The sequence below is a fragment of the Ovis canadensis genome, chromosome 22 (assembly GCF_042477335.2).
Source record: "Ovis canadensis isolate MfBH-ARS-UI-01 breed Bighorn chromosome 22, ARS-UI_OviCan_v2, whole genome shotgun sequence".
Classification (NCBI taxonomy): Eukaryota; Metazoa; Chordata; class Mammalia; order Artiodactyla; family Bovidae; genus Ovis; species Ovis canadensis.
Genome location: NC_091266.1, coordinates 1,904,257 through 1,928,046, shown reverse-complemented (window position 1 = coordinate 1,928,046; position 23,790 = coordinate 1,904,257).

The window sequence follows — 23,790 nt, the reverse complement described above, 5'->3', positions numbered from 1 at the left end:
CCCACAGGTCTGTCCCACGTGCACACGTGGTGGGAGTCGATGCTCGGCTTGAACGTCAAGGCAGTTCAGGGAAAACAGGTTCCACTGGAATGGACTGACACATCTGGGGGACTCTTGGAATGGTGGCACGACCCTGGAGTTCCTCTCGCCTTTCCTGTGGAGAGCGCCTCCTCTTGAGATGCGACGGGAACGCCGCGAATTCTTTCCCTACGAAACAGGGAAAGGATCCCTCATCTCGAGCTAGGAGGCGGAAACGGGGTCCCCTGGATGTGTGCGGGACCCTCGTGCTTCCTCTCGAGTGGAGACGGGTATGTGGGGGAACTTCTTGAGTTGCAGCAAGGGTGTGAAGGACCCTTTGGAAGTTCCAGTGGTTAGATGTGATTAGCCTCAAGAAGCCTCAGCGGAAATGGGCCTCATCTCGCCTGGAGTGCAAAACCTCCTGGATTTTCTCGAGTTGCGGCAGGTGCTCTCGACTTACGACGGGGACCTCAGGGACCCGCTCTGGTGGCCTCAGGAAAGGCCAGTCCCCATGCGAGTTCCTCGGGGTCCTCTCGGGATTCCTCTCCCGTCCATGCTGGGGCCTAAGACGTTGTGTGGAGTCGGGAACGGAACCTGAGGATTCCTCTCCAGTGCTGATATGGATCTTGGGGTACTTCTGGAGTCTCCCCAGGGGAGTCAGTCCTCGTCTCGAATGCGGGCATGCACTTGCTCTTTCCTCCAGAGCGGTAGCAGCAGTGTCACGCTGTCCGCCGCGTGGATCAAAGGATCTATGGTTTTCCCTCGAGTCTATCCCATGAGGCTTTCCCACGAGGCTTTCCCACAGGGCTGTCCCACAGGGCTGTCCCACGTGCCAGCGTGGTGGGAGTCGATCCTCGGCGTGGGAGTCGATCCTCGGCCTGAAAGCCGAGGTAGTGCAGGGCAAACAGGTTCCTCTGAATGGACTGAGACATCTGGGGGACTCTTGGAATGGTGGCACGATGCTGGAGTTCCTCTTGCCTTTCCTGTGGAGAGCGCCTCCTCTTGAGGTGATAGGGAAACGTCGGGATTTCTTTCCGGACAAAGCAGCGAAATGTCCCTCATCTCGAGCTACGAGGCGGAAACGGGGCTCCTCTGGATGTGGATGGGATCCTCGTGCTTCTTCTAGAGTGGAGACGGGTATGTCAGGCAACTTCTTGAGTTGCAGCAAGGGTGTGAAGGACCTTTTGGAAGTTCCAGAGGCTAGACGTGATTAGCCTGGAGAAGCCTCAGCGGAAATGGGCCTCATCTCGCCTGGAGGGAAAAACCTCCTGGATTTTCTCGAGTTGCGGCAGGTGCTCTCGACTTACGACGGTGACCTAAGGGACGCGCTCTGGTGGCCTCAGGACTGGCCAGTCCCCATTCCAGTGGCTCGGGAGCCTCTCGGGATTCCGCTCCCTTCGATGCCAGAGCCTAAGACCTTGTGTGGAGTCGTGTCTGGAACATGAGGTTTCCTCTCCAGTGCTGACATGGATCATGGAGTACTTCTGGTGTTTCCCCAGGGGAGTAAGTCCCCGTCTCGAATGGGGGCATGCACGTGCGCTTTCCTCCAGAGCTGTAACAACACTGTCATGCCTCCCGGCGCGCCGATCATGGGATCTGTGGCTTTCCCACGAGGCTTTCCCACGAGGCTTTCCCACAGGACTGTCCCACGTGTCACCGTGGTGTGAGTCGATGCTCGGCGTGAAACTCGAGGCAGTGCAGGGATAACAGGTTCCTCTGGAATGGACTGAGATATCTGGGGGACTCTGGGAACGGTGGCACGACCCTGGAGTTCCTCTCGCCTTTCCTGTGAGGAGCGCCTCCACTTGAGATGCAACGGGAACTCCCAGAATTATTTCCCGAAAAAGCTGTGAAAGGATCCCTCATCTTGAGCTACGAGGCGAACACGGGGCTCCCCTGGATGTGGGCGGGACCCTCGTGCTTCCTCTCGAGTGGAGACGGGTATGTTAGGGAACTTCTTGAGTTGCAGCAAGGGTGTGAAGGACCTTTTAGAAGTTCCAGAGGTTAGGTGTGATTAGCTTCCAGAAGCCTCAGCGGAAATGGGCCTCACTCAGCTGGAGTGCAAAACCTCCTTGATTTTCTCGAGTTGTGGCAGGTGCTCTTGACTTACGACGGGGACTTTAGGGACCCGCTCTGGTGGCCTCAATACTGGCCCGTCCCCATTCGAATTGCTCGGGGTCCTCTCGGGATTCATCTTCCGTCGATTCCGGGGCCTAAGTCCTTGTGTGGAGTCGGGGCTGGAACCTGAGGATTCCTCTCCAGTACTGACATGGATCTTGGAGTACTTTTGGAGTCTCCCCAGGGGAGTCAGTCTTCGTCTCGAATGGGGGCATGCACGTGCGCTTTCCTCCGAGCTGCAGCACCAGCGTCACGATTCCTGTCGCGTGGATCAAGGGATCTGTGGCTTTCCCTCGAGGCTTTCCCACGAGGCTTTCCCACAGGGCTGTCCCACGTGAGACCGTGGTGGGAGTCGATCCTCCTCGTTAAAGTCAAGGCAGTGCAGGGAAAACAGTATCCTCAGGAATGGACTGAGACATCTGGGGGACTCTTGGAATGGTGGCACGACGCTGGAGTTGCTCTCACCTTTCCTGTGGAGAGCCCCTACACTTGAGATGCGATGGGAACGCCAAGGAATCTCTCCTGAACAAGCAGCGAACGGATCCCTCATCTCGACCTACGAGGCGGAAACGGAGCTCTTCTGGATGTGGGTGGGACATGCGTGCTTCCTCTCGAGTGGAGAGGGGTATATAGGGGAACTTCTTGAGTTGCAGCAAGGGTGTCAAGGACCCTTTGGAAGTTCCAGAGCTTAGGTGTGATTAGCCTTGAGAAGCCTCAGCGGAAATGGTCCTCATCTCGCCTGGAGGGCAAATCCTAATGGATTTTCTCTAGTTGCGGCAGGTGCTCTCGACATACGACGGGGACCTCTGGGACCCGCTCTGGTTGCCTCAGGAAAGGCCAGTCCCCATGCGAGTTGCACGTGGGCCTCTCGGAATACCTCTCCCTTCGATGCCAGGGCCTAATACCTTGTGTGGAGGCGGGGCCGGAACCTGAGGATTCCTCTCCAGTGCTGACATAGATCTTGGGGTAATTCTGGAGTCTCCCCAGGGGAGTAAGTCCTCGTCTCAAATGGGGGCATGCACGTGCGCTTTCCTCCAGAGCAGTAGCAGCAGTGTCATGCTTTCCATCACCTGGAACAAGGGATCTGTGGCTTTCCCTCGAGGCTTTCCTACGAGGCTGTCCCACAGGGCTGTCACACGTGCCACTGTGGTGGGAGTCAATCATCGGTGTGAAAGTCGAGGCAGTGCAGGGAAAACAGGTTCCTCTGGAATGGACTGAGACTTCTGGGGGACTCTTGGAATGGTGGCACGACGCTGGAGTTCCTCTTGCCTTTCCTGTGGAGAGCACCTCCTCTTGAGGTGAGAGTGGAACGCCGGGAATTCTTTCCCCACAAAGCAGCGAAATGTCCCTTATCTCGAGCTGCGAGGCGGAAACGGGTCTCCTCTGGATGTGGCCGGGACCCTTGTGCTTCCTCTAGAGTGGAGACGGGTATGTCAGGCAACTTCTTGAGTTACAGCAAGGGTGTGAAGGAACTTTTGGAAGTTCCAGAAGTTAGGTTTGATTAGCTTCGAGAAGCCTCAGCGGAAATGGGCTCTTCTCGCCTGGAGGGCAAAACCTCCTGGATTTTTTCGAGTTGCGGCAGGTGCTCTCGATTTACGACGGGGACCTCAGGGACTCGCTCTGGTGGCCTCAGGCAATGCCAGTCCCCATGCGAATTGCTCGGGTGCCTCTCGGGATTCCTCTCCCTTCGATGCTGGGGCCTGAGATCTTGTGTGGAGTCGGGGCCGGAACCTGGGGATTCCTCTCCAGTGCTGACATGGATCTTGGGGTACTTCTGGAGTCATCCCAGGGGAGTCATTCCTCGTCTCGAATGCTGGCATGCACTTGCTCTTTCCTCCAGAGCCGTAGCAGCAGTGTCACGCAGTCCGCCGCGTAGATCAAAGGATCTATGGTTTTCCCTCGAGTCTTTCCCACGAGGCTTTCCCACAGGTCTGTCCCACGTGCACACGTGGTGGGAGTCGATCCTCGGCTTGAACGTCAAGGCAGTGCAGGGAAAACAGGTTCCTCTGGAATGGACTGACACATCTGGGGGACTCTTGGAATGGTGGCACGACCCTGGAGTTCCTCTCGCCTTTCCTGTGGAGAGCGCCTCCTCTTGAGATGCGACGGGAACGCCGCGAATTCTTTCCCTACGAAACAGGGAAAGGATCCCTCATCTCGAGCTAGGAGGCGGAAACGGGGTCCCCTGGATGTGTGCGGGACCCTCGTGCTTCCTCTCGAGTGGAGACGGGTATGTGGGGGAACTTCTTGAGTTGCAGCAAGGGTGTGAAGGACCCTTTGGAAGTTCCAGTGGTTAGATGTGATTAGCCTCGAGAAGCCTCAGCGGAAATGGGCCTCATCTCGCCTGGAGTGCAAAACCTCCTGGATTTTCTCGAGTTGCGTCAGGTGCTCTCGACTTACGACGGGGACCTCAGGGACCCGCTCTGGTGGCCTCAGGAAAGGCCAGTCCCCATGCGAGTTCCCCGGGGTCCTCTCGGGATTCCTCTCCCGTCCATGCCGGGGCCTAAGACGTTGTGTGGAGTCGGGAATGGAACCTGAGGTTTCCTCTCCAGTGCTGACATGGATCGTGGAGTACTTCTGGTGTTTCCCCAGGGGAGTAAGTCCCCGTCTCGAATGGGGGCATGCACGTGCGCTTTCCTCCAGAGCTGTAACAACACTGTCATGCCTCCCGGCGCGCCGATCATGGGATCTGTGGCTTTCCCACGAGGCTTTCCCACGAGGCTTTCCCACAGGACTGTCCCACGTGTCACCGTGGTGTGAGTCGATGCTCGGCGTGAAACTCGAGGCAGTGCAGGGATAACAGGTTCCTCTGGAATGGACTGAGATATCTGGGGGACTCTGGGAACGGTGGCACGACCCTGGAGTTCCTCTCGCCTTTCCTGTGAGGAGCGCCTCCACTTGAGATGCAACGGGAACTCCCAGAATTATTTCCCGAAAAAGCTGTGAAAGGATCCCTCATCTTGAGCTACGGGGCGAACACGGGGCTCCCCTGGATGTGGGCGGGACCCTCGTGCTTCCTCTCGAGTGGAGACGGGTATGTTAGGGAACTTCTTGAGTTGCAGCAAGGGTGTGAAGGACCTTTTAGAAGTTCCAGAGGTTAGGTGTGATTAGCTTCCAGAAGCCTCAGCGGAAATGGGCCTCACTCAGCTGGAGTGCAAAACCTCCTTGATTTTCTCGAGTTGCGGCAGGTGCTCTTGACTTACGACGGGGACTTTAGGGACCCGCTCTGGTGGCCTCAATACTGGCCCGTCCCCATTCGAATTGCTCGGGGTCCTCTCGGGATTCATCTTCCGTCGATGCCGGGGCCTAAGTCCTTGTGTGGAGTCGGGGCCGGAACCTGAGGATTCCTCTCCAGTACTGACATGGATCTTGGAGTACTTTTGGAGTCTCCCCAGGGGAGTCAGTCTTCGTCTCGAATGGGGGCATGCACGTGCGCTTTCCTCCGAGCTGTAGCACCAGCGTCACGATTCCTGTCGCGTGGATCAAGGGATCTGTGGCTTTCCCTCGAGGCTTTCCCACGAGGCTTTCCCACAGGGCTGTCCCACGTGAGACCGTGGTGGGAGTCGATCCTCCTCGTTAAAGTCAAGGCAGTGCAGGGAAAACAGTATCCTCAGGAATGGACTGAGACATCTGGGGGACTCTTGGAATGGTGGCACGACGCTGGAGTTGCTCTCACCTTTCCTGTGGAGAGCCCCTACACTTGAGATGCGATGGGAACGCCAAGGAATCTCTCCTGAACAAGCAGCGAACGGATCCCTCATCTCGACCTACGAGGCGGAAACGGAGCTCTTCTGGATGTGGGTGGGACATGCGTGCTTCCTCTCGAGTGGAGAGGGGTATATAGGGGAACTTCTTGAGTTGCAGCAAGGGTGTCAAGGACCCTTTGGAAGTTCCAGAGCTTAGGTGTGATTAGCCTTGAGAAGCCTCAGCGGAAATGGTCCTCATCTCGCCTGGAGGGCAAATCCTAATGGATTTTCTCTAGTTGCGGCAGGTGCTCTCGACATACGACGGGGACCTCTGGGACCCGCTCTGGTTGCCTCAGGAAAGGCCAGTCCCCATGCGAGTTGCACGTGGGCCTCTCGGAATACCTCTCCCTTCGATGCCAGGGCCTAATACCTTGTGTGGAGGCGGGGCCGGAACCTGAGGATTCCTCTCCAGTGCTGACATAGATCTTGGGGTAATTCTGGAGTCTCCCCAGGGGAGTAAGTCCTCGTCTCAAATGGGGGCATGCACGTGCGCTTTCCTCCAGAGCAGTAGCAGCAGTGTCATGCTTTCCATCACCTGGAACAAGGGATCTGTGGCTTTCCCTCGAGGCTTTCCTACGAGGCTGTCCCACAGGGCTGTCACACGTGCCACTGTGGTGGGAGTCAATCATCGGTGTGAAAGTCGAGGCAGTGCAGGGAAAACAGGTTCCTCTGGAATGGACTGAGACTTCTGGGGGACTCTTGGAATGGTGGCACGACGCTGGAGTTCCTCTTGCCTTTCCTGTGGAGAGCACCTCCTCTTGAGGTGAGAGTGGAACGCCGGGAATTCTTTCCCCACAAAGCAGCGAAATGTCCCTTATCTCGAGCTGCGAGGCGGAAACGGGTCTCCTCTGGATGTGGCCGGGACCCTTGTGCTTCCTCTAGAGTGGAGACGGGTATGTCAGGCAACTTCTTGAGTTACAGCAAGGGTGTGAAGGAACTTTTGGAAGTTCCAGAAGTTAGGTTTGATTAGCTTCGAGAAGCCTCAGCGGAAATGGGCTCTTCTCGCCTGGAGGGCAAAACCTCCTGGATTTTTTCGAGTTGCGGCAGGTGCTCTCGATTTACGACGGGGACCTCAGGGACTCGCTCTGGTGGCCTCAGGCAATGCCAGTCCCCATGCGAATTGCTCGGGTGCCTCTCGGGATTCCTCTCCCTTCGATGCTGGGGCCTGAGATCTTGTGTGGAGTCGGGGCCGGAACCTGGGGATTCCTCTCCAGTGCTGACATGGATCTTGGGGTACTTCTGGAGTCATCCCAGGGGAGTCATTCCTCGTCTCGAATGCTGGCATGCACTTGCTCTTTCCTCCAGAGCCGTAGCAGCAGTGTCACGCAGTCCGCCGCTTAGATCAAAGGATCTATGGTTTTCCCTCGAGTCTTTCCCACGAGGCTTTCCCACAGGTCTGTCCCACGTGCACACGTGGTGGGAGTCGATCCTCGGCTTGAACGTCAAGGCAGTGCAGGGAAAACAGGTTCCTCTGGAATGGACTGACACATCTGGGGGACTCTTGGAATGGTGGCACGACCCTGGAGTTCCTCTCGCCTTTCCTGTGGAGAGCGCCTCCTCTTGAGATGCGACGGGAACGCCGCGAATTCTTTCCCTACGAAACAGGGAAAGGATCCCTCATCTCGAGCTAGGAGGCGGAAACGGGGTCCCCTGGATGTGTGCGGGACCCTCGTGCTTCCTCTCGAGTGGAGACGGGTATGTGGGGGAACTTCTTGAGTTGCAGCAAGGGTGTGAAGGACCCTTTGGAAGTTCCAGTGGTTAGATGTGATTAGCCTCGAGAAGCCTCAGCGGAAATGGGCCTCATCTCGCCTGGAGTGCAAAACCTCCTGGATTTTCTCGAGTTGCGTCAGGTGCTCTCGACTTACGACGGGGACCTCAGGGACCCGCTCTGGTGGCCTCAGGAAAGGCCAGTCCCCATGCGAGTTCCCCGGGGTCCTCTCGGGATTCCTCTCCCGTCCATGCCGGGGCCTAAGACGTTGTGTGGAGTCGGGAATGGAACCTGAGGTTTCCTCTCCAGTGCTGACATGGATCGTGGAGTACTTCTGGTGTTTCCCCAGGGGAGTAAGTCCCCGTCTCGAATGGGGGCATGCACGTGCGCTTTCCTCCAGAGCTGTAACAACACTGTCATGCCTCCCGGCGCGCCGATCATGGGATCTGTGGCTTTCCCACGAGGCTTTCCCACGAGGCTTTCCCACAGGACTGTCCCACGTGTCACCGTGGTGTGAGTCGATGCTCGGCGTGAAACTCGAGGCACTGCAGGGATAACAGGTTCCTCTGGAATGGACTGAGATATCTGGGGGACTCTGGGAACGGTGGCACGACCCTGGAGTTCCTCTCGCCTTTCCTGTGAGGAGCGCCTCCACTTGAGATGCAACGGGAACTCCCAGAATTATTTCCCGAAAAAGCTGTGAAAGGATCCCTCATCTTGAGCTACGGGGCGAACACGGGGCTCCCCTGGATGTGGGCGGGACCCTCGTGCTTCCTCTCGAGTGGAGACGGGTATGTTAGGGAACTTCTTGAGTTGCAGCAAGGGTGTGAAGGACCTTTTAGAAGTTCCAGAGGTTAGGTGTGATTAGCTTCCAGAAGCCTCAGCGGAAATGGGCCTCACTCAGCTGGAGTGCAAAACCTCCTTGATTTTCTCGAGTTGCGGCAGGTGCTCTTGACTTACGACGGGGACTTTAGGGACCCGCTCTGGTGGCCTCAATACTGGCCCGTCCCCATTCGAATTGCTCGGGGTCCTCTCGGGATTCATCTTCCGTCGATGCCGGGGCCTAAGTCCTTGTGTGGAGTCGGGGCCGGAACCTGAGGATTCCTCTCCAGTACTGACATGGATCTTGGAGTACTTTTGGAGTCTCCCCAGGGGAGTCAGTCTTCGTCTCGAATGGGGGCATGCACGTGCGCTTTCCTCCGAGCTGTAGCACCAGCGTCACGATTCCTGTCGCGTGGATCAAGGGATCTGTGGCTTTCCCTCGAGGCTTTCCCACGAGGCTTTCCCACAGGGCTGTCCCACGTGAGACCGTGGTGGGAGTCGATCCTCCTCGTTAAAGTCAAGGCAGTGCAGGGAAAACAGTATCCTCAGGAATGGACTGAGACATCTGGGGGACTCTTGGAATGGTGGCACGACGCTGGAGTTGCTCTCACCTTTCCTGTGGAGAGCCCCTACACTTGAGATGCGATGGGAACGCCAAGGAATCTCTCCTGAACAAGCAGCGAACGGATCCCTCATCTCGACCTACGAGGCGGAAACGGAGCTCTTCTGGATGTGGGTGGGACATGCGTGCTTCCTCTCGAGTGGAGAGGGGTATATAGGGGAACTTCTTGAGTTGCAGCAAGGGTGTCAAGGACCCTTTGGAAGTTCCAGAGCTTAGGTGTGATTAGCCTTGAGAAGCCTCAGCGGAAATGGGCCTCATCTCGCCTGCAGGGCAAAACCTCCTGGATTTTCTCGAGTTGCGGCAGGTGCTCTCGACTTACGACGGGGACCTCAGGGACCCGCTCTGGTGGCCTCAGGAAAGGCCAGTCCCCATGCGAGTTCCTCGGGGGCCTCTCGGGATTCCTCTCCCCTCGATGCCGGGGCCTAAGACCTTGTGTGGAGTCGGGGCCGGAACCTGGGGATTCCTCTCCAGTGCTGACATGGATCTTGGGGTACTTCTGGAGTCATCCCAGGGGAGTCATTCCTCGTCTCGAATGCGGGCATGCACTTGCTCTTTCCTCCAGAGCCGTAGCAGCAGTGTCAAGCAGTCCGCCGCGTGGATCAAAGGATCTATGGTTTTCCCTCGAGTCTTTCCCACGAGGCTTTCCCACAGGTCTGTCCCACGTGCACACGTGGTGGGAGTCGATGCTCGGCTTGAACGTCAAGGCAGTTCAGGGAAAACAGGTTCCACTGGAATGGACTGACACATCTGGGGGACTCTTGGAATGGTGGCACGACCCTGGAGTTCCTCTCGCCTTTCCTGTGGAGAGCGCCTCCTCTTGAGATGCGACGGGAACGCCGCGAATTCTTTCCCTACGAAACAGGGAAAGGATCCCTCATCTCGAGCTAGGAGGCGGAAACGGGGTCCCCTGGATGTGTGCGGGACCCTCGTGCTTCCTCTCGAGTGGAGACGGGTATGTGGGGGAACTTCTTGAGTTGCAGCAAGGGTGTGAAGGACCCTTTGGAAGTTCCAGTGGTTAGATGTGATTAGCCTCAAGAAGCCTCAGCGGAAATGGGCCTCATCTCGCCTGGAGTGCAAAACCTCCTGGATTTTCTCGAGTTGCGGCAGGTGCTCTCGACTTACGACGGGGACCTCAGGGACCCGCTCTGGTGGCCTCAGGAAAGGCCAGTCCCCATGCGAGTTCCTCGGGGTCCTCTCGGGATTCCTCTCCCGTCCATGCTGGGGCCTAAGACGTTGTGTGGAGTCGGGAACGGAACCTGAGGATTCCTCTCCAGTGCTGATATGGATCTTGGGGTACTTCTGGAGTCTCCCCAGGGGAGTCAGTCCTCGTCTCGAATGCGGGCATGCACTTGCTCTTTCCTCCAGAGCGGTAGCAGCAGTGTCACGCTGTCCGCCGCGTGGATCAAAGGATCTATGGTTTTCCCTCGAGTCTATCCCATGAGGCTTTCCCACGAGGCTTTCCCACAGGGCTGTCCCACAGGGCTGTCCCACGTGCCAGCGTGGTGGGAGTCGATCCTCGGCGTGGGAGTCGATCCTCGGCCTGAAAGCCGAGGTAGTGCAGGGCAAACAGGTTCCTCTGAATGGACTGAGACATCTGGGGGACTCTTGGAATGGTGGCACGATGCTGGAGTTCCTCTTGCCTTTCCTGTGGAGAGCGCCTCCTCTTGAGGTGATAGGGAAACGTCGGGATTTCTTTCCGGACAAAGCAGCGAAATGTCCCTCATCTCGAGCTACGAGGCGGAAACGGGGCTCCTCTGGATGTGGATGGGATCCTCGTGCTTCTTCTAGAGTGGAGACGGGTATGTCAGGCAACTTCTTGAGTTGCAGCAAGGGTGTGAAGGACCTTTTGGAAGTTCCAGAGGCTAGACGTGATTAGCCTGGAGAAGCCTCAGCGGAAATGGGCCTCATCTCGCCTGGAGGGAAAAACCTCCTGGATTTTCTCGAGTTGCGGCAGGTGCTCTCGACTTACGACGGTGACCTAAGGGACGCGCTCTGGTGGCCTCAGGACTGGCCAGTCCCCATTCCAGTGGCTCGGGAGCCTCTCGGGATTCCGCTCCCTTCGATGCCAGAGCCTAAGACCTTGTGTGGAGTCGTGTCTGGAACATGAGGTTTCCTCTCCAGTGCTGACATGGATCATGGAGTACTTCTGGTGTTTCCCCAGGGGAGTAAGTCCCCGTCTCGAATGGGGGCATGCACGTGCGCTTTCCTCCAGAGCTGTAACAACACTGTCATGCCTCCCGGCGCGCCGATCATGGGATCTGTGGCTTTCCCACGAGGCTTTCCCACGAGGCTTTCCCACAGGACTGTCCCACGTGTCACCGTGGTGTGAGTCGATGCTCGGCGTGAAACTCGAGGCAGTGCAGGGATAACAGGTTCCTCTGGAATGGACTGAGATATCTGGGGGACTCTGGGAACGGTGGCACGACCCTGGAGTTCCTCTCGCCTTTCCTGTGAGGAGCGCCTCCACTTGAGATGCAACGGGAACTCCCAGAATTATTTCCCGAAAAAGCTGTGAAAGGATCCCTCATCTTGAGCTACGAGGCGAACACGGGGCTCCCCTGGATGTGGGCGGGACCCTCGTGCTTCCTCTCGAGTGGAGACGGGTATGTTAGGGAACTTCTTGAGTTGCAGCAAGGGTGTGAAGGACCTTTTAGAAGTTCCAGAGGTTAGGTGTGATTAGCTTCCAGAAGCCTCAGCGGAAATGGGCCTCACTCAGCTGGAGTGCAAAACCTCCTTGATTTTCTCGAGTTGTGGCAGGTGCTCTTGACTTACGACGGGGACTTTAGGGACCCGCTCTGGTGGCCTCAATACTGGCCCGTCCCCATTCGAATTGCTCGGGGTCCTCTCGGGATTCATCTTCCGTCGATTCCGGGGCCTAAGTCCTTGTGTGGAGTCGGGGCTGGAACCTGAGGATTCCTCTCCAGTACTGACATGGATCTTGGAGTACTTTTGGAGTCTCCCCAGGGGAGTCAGTCTTCGTCTCGAATGGGGGCATGCACGTGCGCTTTCCTCCGAGCTGCAGCACCAGCGTCACGATTCCTGTCGCGTGGATCAAGGGATCTGTGGCTTTCCCTCGAGGCTTTCCCACGAGGCTTTCCCACAGGGCTGTCCCACGTGAGACCGTGGTGGGAGTCGATCCTCCTCGTTAAAGTCAAGGCAGTGCAGGGAAAACAGTATCCTCAGGAATGGACTGAGACATCTGGGGGACTCTTGGAATGGTGGCACGACGCTGGAGTTGCTCTCACCTTTCCTGTGGAGAGCCCCTACACTTGAGATGCGATGGGAACGCCAAGGAATCTCTCCTGAACAAGCAGCGAACGGATCCCTCATCTCGACCTACGAGGCGGAAACGGAGCTCTTCTGGATGTGGGTGGGACATGCGTGCTTCCTCTCGAGTGGAGAGGGGTATATAGGGGAACTTCTTGAGTTGCAGCAAGGGTGTCAAGGACCCTTTGGAAGTTCCAGAGCTTAGGTGTGATTAGCCTTGAGAAGCCTCAGCGGAAATGGTCCTCATCTCGCCTGGAGGGCAAATCCTAATGGATTTTCTCTAGTTGCGGCAGGTGCTCTCGACATACGACGGGGACCTCTGGGACCCGCTCTGGTTGCCTCAGGAAAGGCCAGTCCCCATGCGAGTTGCACGTGGGCCTCTCGGAATACCTCTCCCTTCGATGCCAGGGCCTAATACCTTGTGTGGAGGCGGGGCCGGAACCTGAGGATTCCTCTCCAGTGCTGACATAGATCTTGGGGTAATTCTGGAGTCTCCCCAGGGGAGTAAGTCCTCGTCTCAAATGGGGGCATGCACGTGCGCTTTCCTCCAGAGCAGTAGCAGCAGTGTCATGCTTTCCATCACCTGGAACAAGGGATCTGTGGCTTTCTCTCGAGGCTTTCCTACGAGGCTGTCCCACAGGGCTGTCACACGTGCCACTGTGGTGGGAGTCAATCATCGGTGTGAAAGTCGAGGCAGTGCAGGGAAAACAGGTTCCTCTGGAATGGACTGAGACTTCTGGGGGACTCTTGGAATGGTGGCACGACGCTGGAGTTCCTCTTGCCTTTCCTGTGGAGAGCACCTCCTCTTGAGGTGAGAGTGGAACGCCGGGAATTCTTTCCCCACAAAGCAGCCAAATGTCCCTCATCTCGAGCTGCGAGGCGGAAACGGGTCTCCTCTGGATGTGGCCGGGACCCTTGTGCTTCCTCTAGAGTGGAGACGGGTATGTCAGGCAACTTCTTGAGTTACAGCAAGGGTGTGAAGGAACTTTTGGAAGTTCCAGAAGTTAGGTTTGATTAGCTTCGAGAAGCCTCAGCGGAAATGGGCTCTTCTCGCCTGGAGGGCAAAACCTCCTGGATTTTTTCGAGTTGCGGCAGGTGCTCTCGATTTACGACGGGGACCTCAGGGACTCGCTCTGGTGGCCTCAGGCAATGCCAGTCCCCATGCGAGTTGCTCGGGTGCCTCTCGGGATTCCTCTCCCTTCGATGCCGGGGCCTGAGATCTTGTGTGAAGTCGGGGCGGAACATGAGGATTCCTCCCCAGTGCTGACATGGATCTTGGGGGAACTTCTGGAGTCTCTCCAGGGGAGTAAGTCCTCGTCTCGAGAGGGGGCATGCACGTGCGCTTTACTCCAGAGCGGTAGCAGCAGTGTCACGCAGTCCGCCGCCTGGATCAAAGGATCTATGTTTTTCCCTCGAGTCTTTCCCACGAGGCTTTCGCACGAGGCTTTCCCACAGGGCATCCCACGTGCACACTGGTGGGAGTCGATCCTCGGCTTGAACATCAAGGCAGTGCAGGGAAAACAGGTTCCTCTGGAATGGACTGACACATCTGGGCGACTCTTGGAATGGTGGCACGACCCTGGAGTTCCTCTCGCCTTTCCTGTGGAGAGCGCCTCCTCTTGAGATGCGACGGGAACGCCGGGAATTCTTTCCCTATGAAACAGGGAAAGGATCCCTCATCTCGAGCTAGGAGGCAGAATCGGGGCTCCCCTGGATGTGTGCGGGACTTTTGTGTTTCCTCTCGAGTGGAGACGGGTATGTCGGGGAACTTCTGGAGTTGCAGCAAGGGTGTGAAGGACCCTTTGGAAGTTCCAGTGGTTAGATGTGATTAGCCTCGAGAAGCCTCAGCGCAAATGGGCCTCATCTCGCCTGGAGGGCAAAACCTCCTGGATTTTCTCGAGTTGCGGCAGGTGCTCTCGACTTATGACGGGGACCTCAGGGACCCGCTCTGGTGGCCTCAGGAAAGGCCAGTCCCCATGCGAGTTCCTCGGGGGCCTCTCGGGATTGCTCTCCCTTCGATGCCGGGGCCTAAGACCTTGTGTGGAGTCCGGGCCGGAACCTGAGGATTCCTCTCCAGTGCTGACATGGAACTTGGGGTATTTCTGGAGTCTCCCCAGGGGAGTCAGTCCTCGTCTCGAATGCGGGCATGCACTTGCGCTTTCCTCCAGAGCGGTAGCAGCAGTGTCACGCAGTCCGCCGCGTGGATCAAAGGATCTATGGTTTTCCCTCGAGTCTTTCCCACGAGGCTTTCCCACGAGGCTTTCCCACAGGGCTGTCCCACGTGCACACGTGGTGGGAGTCGATCCTCGGCTTGAAGGTCAAGGCAGTGCAGGGAAAACAGGTTCCTCTGGAATGGACTGACACATCTGGGGCACTCTTGGAATGGTGGAACGACCCTGGAGTTCCTCTCGCCTTTCCTGTGGAGAGCGCCTCCTCTTGGGATGCGACGGGAACGCCGGGAATTCTTTCCCTACGAAACAGGGAAAGGATCCCTCATCTCGAGCTAGGAGGCGGAAACGGGGCTCCCCTGGATGTGTGCGGGACCCTCGTGCTTCCTCTCGAGTGGAGACGGGTATGTCTGGGAACTTCTTGAGTTGCAGCAAGGGTGTGAAGGACCCTTTGGAAGTTCCAGTGGTTAGACGTGATTAGCCTCGAGAAGCCTCAGCGGAAATGGGCCTCATCTCGCCTGGAGGGCAAAACCTCCTGGATTTTCTGGAGTTGCAGCAGGTACTCTCGACGTACGACGGGGACCTCAGGGACCCGCTCTGGTGGCCTCAGGAAAAGACAGTCCCCAAGCGAGTTCCTCGGGGCCTCTCGGGATTCCTCTCCCGTCGATGCCGGGGCCTAAGACCTTGTGTGGAGTCGGGGCCGGAACCTGAGGATTCCTCTCCAGTGCTGACATATAACTTTGCATACTTCTGGAGTCTCCTCAGGGGAGTCAGTCCTCGTCTTCAGAGGGGACATGCAAATGGGCTTTCCTCCCGCTCTGGAGCAGCTATGTCACGCCTCCCGTCGGGTCGATCATGGGATGTGTGGGTTTCCCTCGAGCCTTTCCCCCGAGGCTTTCCCGCGAGGATTTCCAACAGGGCTGTCCCACGTGCCACCGTGGTGGGAGTCCATCCTCGGCGTGAAAGTCGAGGCAGCGGAGCAAAACAGGTTCCTCTGGAATGGTCTGAGACATCTGCGGGACTCTTGGAATGGGGACACGACCCTGGAGTTACTCTCACCTTTCCTGTGGAGAGCACCTCCACTTCAGATGCGACGGGAACGCCAGGAATGCTTTCCCGAACAAGCAGGGAAAGGATCCCTCATCTCGAGCTACGAGGCAGAAACGGGGCTCCTCTGGATGTGGGCGGGACCCTCGTGCTTCCTCTAGAGTGGAAACAGGGATGTCGGGGAACTTCTTGAGTTCCAGCAAGGGTGTGAAGGACCTTTTGGAATTTCCAGGGTTTAGATGTGATTAGCCTTCAGAAGCCTCAGCGGAAATGGGCCTCATCTCGCCTGGAGGGCAAAACCTTTTGGATTTTCTCCAGTTGCGGCAGGTGCTCTCGACTTACGGCGGGAACCTCAGGGACCCGCTCTCATGGCCTCAGGAAAGGCCAGTCCCCATGCGAGTTGCTCGCGGGCCTCTGGGGATTCCTCTCCCTTCGATGCCAGGGCCTAAGACCTTGTGAGGAAGCGGGGCCGGAACCTGAGGATTCCTCTCCTGTGTTGACATGGATCTTGGGGTACTTCTGGAGTCTCCCCAGGGGAGTAAGTCCACATCTCGAATGGGGACATGCACCTGCGCTTTCCCCCAGAGCCCTAGCAGCAGTGTCACGCTTTCCATCGCCTGGATCAAGGGATCTGTGGCTTCCACTCCAGGCTTTCCCAGGAGGCTTTTCCACGAGGCTTCCCCACAGGGGTCCCACGTGCCACCTTGGTTTGAATCGATCCTTGGCGTGAAAGTCGAGACAGTGCAGGGAAAACAGGTTCCTCTGAAATGGACTGAGATATTTGGGGGACTCGGAATGGCGGCACAATGCTGGAGTTCCTCTCCCCTTTTCTGTGGAGAGCGCCTCCTCTTGAAATGCGACAGGAATGCCTAGAATTCTTTCCCGACCAAGCAGGGAAAGTATCCCTCATCTTGAGCACTGAGGAAGAAACGGTGCTCCTCTGGATGTGGGCAGGACCCTCGTGCTTCCTCTAGAGTGGAGACGGGGAAGTCGGGGAACGTCTTGAGTTGCAGCAAGGGTGTGAAGGACCTTTTGGAAGTTCCAGGGCTTAGATGTGATTAGCCTTGAGAAGCCTCAGCGAAAATGGGCCTCATCTCGCCTGGAGGGCAAAACCTCCTGGATTTTCTCGAGTTGTGGCAGGTGCTCTCGACTTATGACAGGGACCTCAGGGACCCGCTCTTGTGTCCTCAGGAAAGGCCATTCCCAATGCGAGTTGCTCGGGGGCCTCTCGGGATTCCTCTCCCGTCGATGCCGGGGCCTAAGACCTTGAGTGGAGGCGGGGCTGGAACCTGAGGATTCCTCTCCAGTGCTGACATGGATCTTGGGGTGCTTCTGGAGTCTCCCCAGGGGAGTAAGTCCTCGTCTCGAATGGGGGCATGCACGTGCGCTTTCCTCCAGAGCGGTAGCAGCAGTGTCATGCTTCCCATCTCCTGGATCAAGGGATCTGTGGCTTTCCCTAGAGGCTTTCCCACGAGGCTTTTCCACGAGGCTTTCCCACAGGGCTGTCACACGTGCCACCGTGGTGGGAGTCGATCCTCGGCGTGAAAGTCGAGGCAGTGCAGGGAAAACAGGTTCCTCTAGAATGGAATGAAACATCTGGGGGTTTCTGGGAATGGTGGCACGACCGTGGAGTTCTAGCCTTTCCTGTGGAGAGCACCTCCTAATTGAGATGCGACAGGAATGCACAGAATTCTTTCCCGAACACGCAGCGAAAGGATCCCTCATCTCGAGCTACGTAGTGGAAACGGGGCTCCTCTGGATTTGGCCGGGACCCTCGTGTTTCCTCTAGATGGGAGACGGGTATGTCAGGCAACTTCTTGAGTTGCAGCAAGGGTGTGAAGGACCTTTTGGAAATTCCAGAGGTTAGGTGTGATTAGCTTCGGAAAGCCTCAGTGGAAATGGGCCTCATCTCTCCTGGAGGGCAAAATCTCCTGGATTGTGTCGAGTTGCGGCAGGTGCTCTCAACTTCCGACGGGGACCTCATGGACCCGCTTTGGTTGCCTCAGGAAAGGCCAGTCCCTATGCGAGTTGCACGGGGGCCTCTCAGGATTCCTTTCCCTTCGAAGCCGGGGCCTAAGACCTTGTGTGGAATCGGGGCCGGAACCTCAGGATTCCTCTCCAGTGCTGACATGAATCTTGGGGTACTTCTGGGGTTTCCCCAGGGGAGTAAGTCCTCGTCTCGAATGGGGGCATGCACGTGAGCTTTTCTCCAGAGCGGTAGCAGCCGTGTCACGCTTCCCATCGCCTGGATCAAGGGATCTGTGGCTTCCCCTCGAGGCTTTCCCACCAGGCTTTCCCACAGGGCTGTCCCACGTGCCAGCGTGGTGGGAGTCGATCCTCGGCGTGGGAGTCGATCCTCGGCGTGAAAGCCGAGGTAGTGCAGGGCAAACAGGTTCCTCTGAATGGACTGAGACATCTGGGGGACTCTTGGAATGGTGGCACGATGCTGGAGTTCCTCTCGCCTTTCCTGTGGAGAGCGCCTCCTCTTGAGGTGAGAGGGAAACGTCGGGATTTCTTTCCGGACAAAGCAGCGAAATGTCCCTCATCTCGAGCTACGAGGCGGAAACGGGGCTCCTCTGGATGTGGATGGGATCCTCGTGCTTCTTCTAGAGTGGAGACGGGTATGTCAGGCAACTTCTTGAGTTGCAGCAAGGGTGTGAAGGACCTTTTGGAAGTTCCAGAGGCTAGACGTGATTAGCCTGGAGAAGCCTCAGCGGAAATGGGCCTCATCTCGCCTGGAGGGAAAAACCTCCTGGATTTTCTCGAGTTGCGGCAGGTGCTCTCGACTTACGACGGTGACCTAAGGGACGCGCTCTGGTGGCCTCAGGACTGGCCAGTCCCCATTCCAGTGGCTCGGGAGCCTCTCGGGATTCCGCTCCCTTCGATGCCAGAGCCTAAGACCTTGTGTGGAGTCGTGACTGGAACATGAGGTTTCCTCTCCAGTGCTAACATGGATCGTGGAGTACTTCTGGTGTTTCCCCAGGGGAGTAAGTCCCCGTCTCGAATGGGGGCATGCACGTGCGCTTTCCTCCAGAGCTGTAACAACACTGTCATGCCTCCCGGCGCGCCGATCATGGGATCTGTGGCTTTCCCACGAGGCTTTCCCACGAGGCTTTCCCACAGGACTGTCCCACGTGTCACCGTGGTGTGAGTCGATGCTCGGCGTGAAACTCGAGGCAGTGCAGGGATAACAGGTTCCTCTGGAATGGACTGAGATATCTGGGGGACTCTGGGAACGGTGGCACGACCCTGGAGTTCCTCTCGCCTTTCCTGTGAGGAGCGCCTCCACTTGAGATGCAACGGGAACTCCCAGAATTATTTCCCGAAAAAGCTGTGAAAGGATCCCTCATCTTGAGCTACGAGGCGGACACGGGGCTCCCCTGGATGTGGGCGGGACCCTCGTGCTTCCTCTCGAGTGGAGACGGGTATGTTAGGGAACTTCTTGAGTTGCAGCAAGGGTGTGAAGGACCTTTTAGAAGTTCCAGAGGTTAGGTGTGATTAGCTTCCAGAAGCCTCAGCGGAAATGGGCCTCACTCAGCTGGAGTGCAAAACCTCCTTGATTTTCTCGAGTTGCGGCAGGTGCTCTTGACTTACGACGGGGACTTTAGGGACCCGCTCTGGTGGCCTCAATACTGGCCCGTCCCCATTCGAATTGCTCGGGGTCCTCTCGGGATTCATCTTCCGTCGATGCCGGGGCCTAAGTCCTTGTGTGGAGTCGGGGCCGGAACCTGAGGATTCCTCTCCAGTACTGACATGGATCTTGGAGTACTTTTGGAGTCTCCCCAGGGGAGTCAGTCTTCCTCTCGAATGGGGGCATGCACGTGCGCTTTCCTCCGAGCTGTAGCACCAGCGTCACGATTCCTGTCGCGTGGATCAAGGGATCTGTGGCTTTCCCTCGAGGCTTTCCCATGAGGCTTTCCCACAGGGCTGTCCCACGTGAGACCGTGGTGGGAGTCGATCCTCCTCGTTAAAGTCAAGGCAGTGCAGGGAAAACAGTATCCTCAGGAATGGACTGAGACATCTGGGGGACTCTTGGAATGGTGGCACGACGCTGGAGTTGCTCTCACCTTTCCTGTGGAGAGCCCCTACACTTGAGATGCGATGGGAACGCCAAGGAATCTCTCCTGAACAAGCAGCGAACGGATCCCTCATCTCGACCTACGAGGCGGAAACGGAGCTCTTCTGGATGTGGGTGGGACATGCGTGCTTCCTCTCGAGTGGAGAGGGGTATATAGGGGAACTTCTTGAGTTGCAGCAAGGGTGTCAAGGACCCTTTGGAAGTTCCAGAGCTTAGGTGTGATTAGCCTTGAGAAGCCTCAGCGGAAATGGTCCTCATCTCGCCTGGAGGGCAAATCCTAATGGATTTTCTCGAGTTGCGGCAGGTGCTCTCGACATACGACGGGGACCCCTGGGACCCGCTCTGGTTGCCTCAGGAAAGGCCAGTCCACATGCGAATTGCTCGAGGGCCTCTCTGGATTCCTCTCCCTTCAATGCCGGGGCCAAAGACCTTGTGTGGATGCGGGACCGGAACCTGAGGATTCCTCTCCAGTGCTGACATGGTTCTTGGGCTACTTCTGGAGTCTCCCCAGCGGAGTAAGTCCTCCTCTCGAAGGGGGCATGCACGTGCACTTTCCTCCAGAGGGGTAGCAGCAGTGTCATGCTTCCAGTCGCGTGGATCAAGGGATCTGTGGATTTCCCTCGACGCTTTCCCACGAGGATTTCCCACAGGGCTGTCGAACATGACACCATGGTTGGAGGCGATCCTCCGCGTGAAAGTCGAGGCAGTGCAGGGAAAACAGGTTCCTCTGGAATGGACTGAGACTTCTGGGGGACTCTTGGAATGGTGGCACGATGCTGGAGTTTCTCTCGCCTTTCCTGTGGAGAGCTCCTCCCCTTGAGATGGGACGGGAATGCCCAGAATTCTTTCCCGACAAAGCAGCGAATGTTCCCTCATATCGAGCAACGAGTCGGAAACAGGGCTCCTCTGGATGTGGCAGGGACCCTCGTACTTCCTCTAGAATGGAGTCGGGTATGTCAGGAACCTGCTTGAATTGCAGCAAGGGTGTGAAGGACCTTTTGGAAGTTCCAGAGGTTAGGTGTGATTAGCTTCGAGAAGCCTCAGCGGAAATGGGCCTCATCTCGCCTGGAGGGCAAAACTTCCTGGATTTTCTCGAGTTGCGGCACGTGCTCTTGACTTATGACGGGGACCTCAGGGACCCGCTCTGGTGGGCTCAGGAAAGGCCAGTCCGCATGCGAGTTGCTCGGGGTCCTCTCGGGATTCCTCTCTCTTCGATGCCCGGCCTAAGACCTTGTGTGGAGTCGGGCCCAGAACCTGAGGATTCCTCTGCAGTGCTGACATGGACCTTGGGGTACGTCTGGAGTCTCCCCAGGGGTTAAGTCCTCGTGTCGAATGGGGGCATGCACGTGCACTTTCCTCAGGAGCTTTAGCAGCAGTGTCAGGCTTCCCATCGCCTGGATCAAGGGATCTGTGGCTTATCCTCGAGGCTTCCCACGAGGCTTTCCCACAGGGCTGTCCCACGTGCCACCATGGTGTGAGTTGATCCTCGACGTGAAAGTCGAGGCAGTGCAGGGAAAACAGGTTCCTCTGGAAAGGACTGAAACATCTGGGGGACTCCTGGAATGGTGGTACGACGCTGGAGTTCCTCTCGCCTTTCCTGTGGAGAGCGCCTCCTCTTGAAATGAGACGGGAACGCGGGAAATTCTTTCCCGACCAAGCAGGGAAAGGATCCCTCATCACGAGCTACGAGTTGGAAACGGGGCTCCTCTCGATGTGGGCGGGACCCTCGTGTTTCCTCTAGAGTGGAGACGGGGATGTTGGGGTACTTCTTCAGTTGCAGCAAGTGTGTGAAGGACCTTTTGGAAATTCCAGAGGTTAGGTGTGAATAGTCTCGAGACGCCTCAGTGGAAATGGGCCTGATCTCGCCTGGAGGGCAAAATCTCCTGGATTTTCTCGAGTTGCAGCAGGTGCTCTCAACTTACGACGGGGACCGCAGGGACCCGCTCTGGTGGCCTCAGGAAAAGACAGTCCACATGCGAATTACTCGCGGGCCTCTCTGGATTCCTCTCCCTTCAATGCCAGGACCAAAGACCTTGTGTGGATGCGGCACCGGAACCTGAGGATTCCTCTCCAGTGCTGACATGGATCTTGGGCTAATTCTGGAGTCTCCCCAGGGGAGTAAGTCCTCCTCTCGAAGGGGGCATGCACGTGCGCTTTCCTCCATAGCGGTAGCAGCAGTGTCACGCTTCCCGATGCGTGGATCAAGGGATCTATGGCTTTCCCTCGAGGCTTTCCCACTGGGCTTTCCCACGTGCCACCGTTGTGGGAGTCGATCCTCGGGTGAAAGTCGAGGCAGTGCAGAGAAAACATGTTCCTCTGGAATGGACTAAGGCATCTGGGGGACTCTTGGAATGGTGGCACGGCGCTGGAGTTCCACTCGCCTTTCCTGTGGAGAGCGGCTCCTCTTGAGATGCGACGGGAATGCCCAGAACTCTTTCCCGACCAAGCAGCGAAAGGATCCCTTATCTCGAGTTACGAGGCGGAAACGGGGCTCCCATGGATGTGTGCGGGACCCTCGTGCTTCCTCTAGAGTGGAGACGGGTATGTGAGGGAACTTCTTGAGTTGCAGCAAGGGTGTGAAGAACCTTTTGGAAATTCCAGAGGTTAGGTGTGATTAGCCTGGAGAAGCCTCACTGGAAATGGGCCTGATCTCGCCTGGAGAGTAAAACCTCCTGGATTTTCTCGAGTTGCGGCAGGTGCACTCGACTTCCGACGGGGACCGCAGGGACCCACTCTGGTGGCCTCAGGAAAGGACAGTCCGCATGCGAGTTGCTCGGGGGCCTCTCGGGATTCCTTTCCCGTCGATGCCGGGGCCTAAGACCTTGTGTGGAGTCGGGCCCGGAACCTGAGGATTCCTCTCCAGTACTGCCATGGATCTTGGGGTACTTCTTGAGTCTCCCCAGGGGAGTAAGTCCTCGTCTGGAATGGGCGCATGCACGTGATCTTTCCTCAAGACTGTAGCAGCAGTGTCACGTTTCCCATCGCCTGGATCAAGGGATCTGTAGCTTTCCCTCGAGACTTTCCCACGAGGCTTTCCCACAGGGCTTTCCCACAGGGCTGTCCCACGTGCCACCTTGGTGTGAGTCGATCCTCTGCATGAAAGTCGAGGCAGTGCAGGGAAAACGGGTTCCGTTGGAACGAACTGAGACATCTAGGGGACTCTGGGAATGTTGGCACGACCCTGGAGTTCCTCTCCCATTTCCTGTGGAGAGCACCTCCACTTGAGATGCGACGGGAACGCCGGGAAATCTTTCCCGACCACGCAGGGAAAGGATCCGTCATCTCGAGCTGCGAGGCGGCAACGGGGCTCCTCTGGATGTTCGCGGGACCATCGTGCTTCCTCTCGAATGGAGACTGTATGTCGGGGAACTCTTGAGTGGCAGCAAGGGTGTGAAGGACTTTTTGGAGATTCCAGAGGTTAGGCGTGATTAGACTCGAGAAGCCTCAGCGGAAATGGGCCTCATCTGGCCTGGAGGGCAAATCCTCCGGAATTTCTCGTGTTGCGGTAGGTGCTCTAGACTTTGGTCGGGGACTTCAGGGACCCGCTCTGGTGGCCTCAGGAAAGGCCAGTCCCATTGCGAGTTGTTCGCGGGCCTCTCGGGATTCCTCTCCCTTCGATGCCAGAGCCTAAGACTTTGTGTGGAGTCGGGGCCCGAACCTGAGGATTCCTCTCCAGTGCTCTCATGGAACTTGCGGTACTTCGGGAGTCTCCCCAGGAGAGTAAGTTCTCGTTTCGAGAGGGTGCATGCACGTGTGCTTTCCTCCCGAGCTGTAGCACCAGTATCATGCTTTCCGTCGCGTCAGTCATGGGATCTGTGTCTTTTCCTCAAGGATTTTCCACGAAGCTTTCCCACGAGGCTTTCCCACAGGGCTGTCCCACGTGCCACTGTGGTGTGAGTTGATCCTCGGCGTGAAAGTAAAGGCAGTGCAGGGAAAACAGGTTCCTCTGGAATGGACTGAGACATCTGGGGGACTCTGGGAATGGTGGCACGACCTTGGAGTTCCTGTCGCCTTTCCTGTGGAGAGTGCCTCCTCTTGAGATACGCCGGGAAACCCAGGAATTATTTCCCGACCAAGCAGGGAAAGGATCCCCCATGTCCAGTTACAAGGCGGAAACTGGGCTCCTCTGGATGTGGGCGGGACCCTCTTGCTTCCTCTCGAGTGGAGACGGGTATGTCGGGGAACTTCTTGAGTTG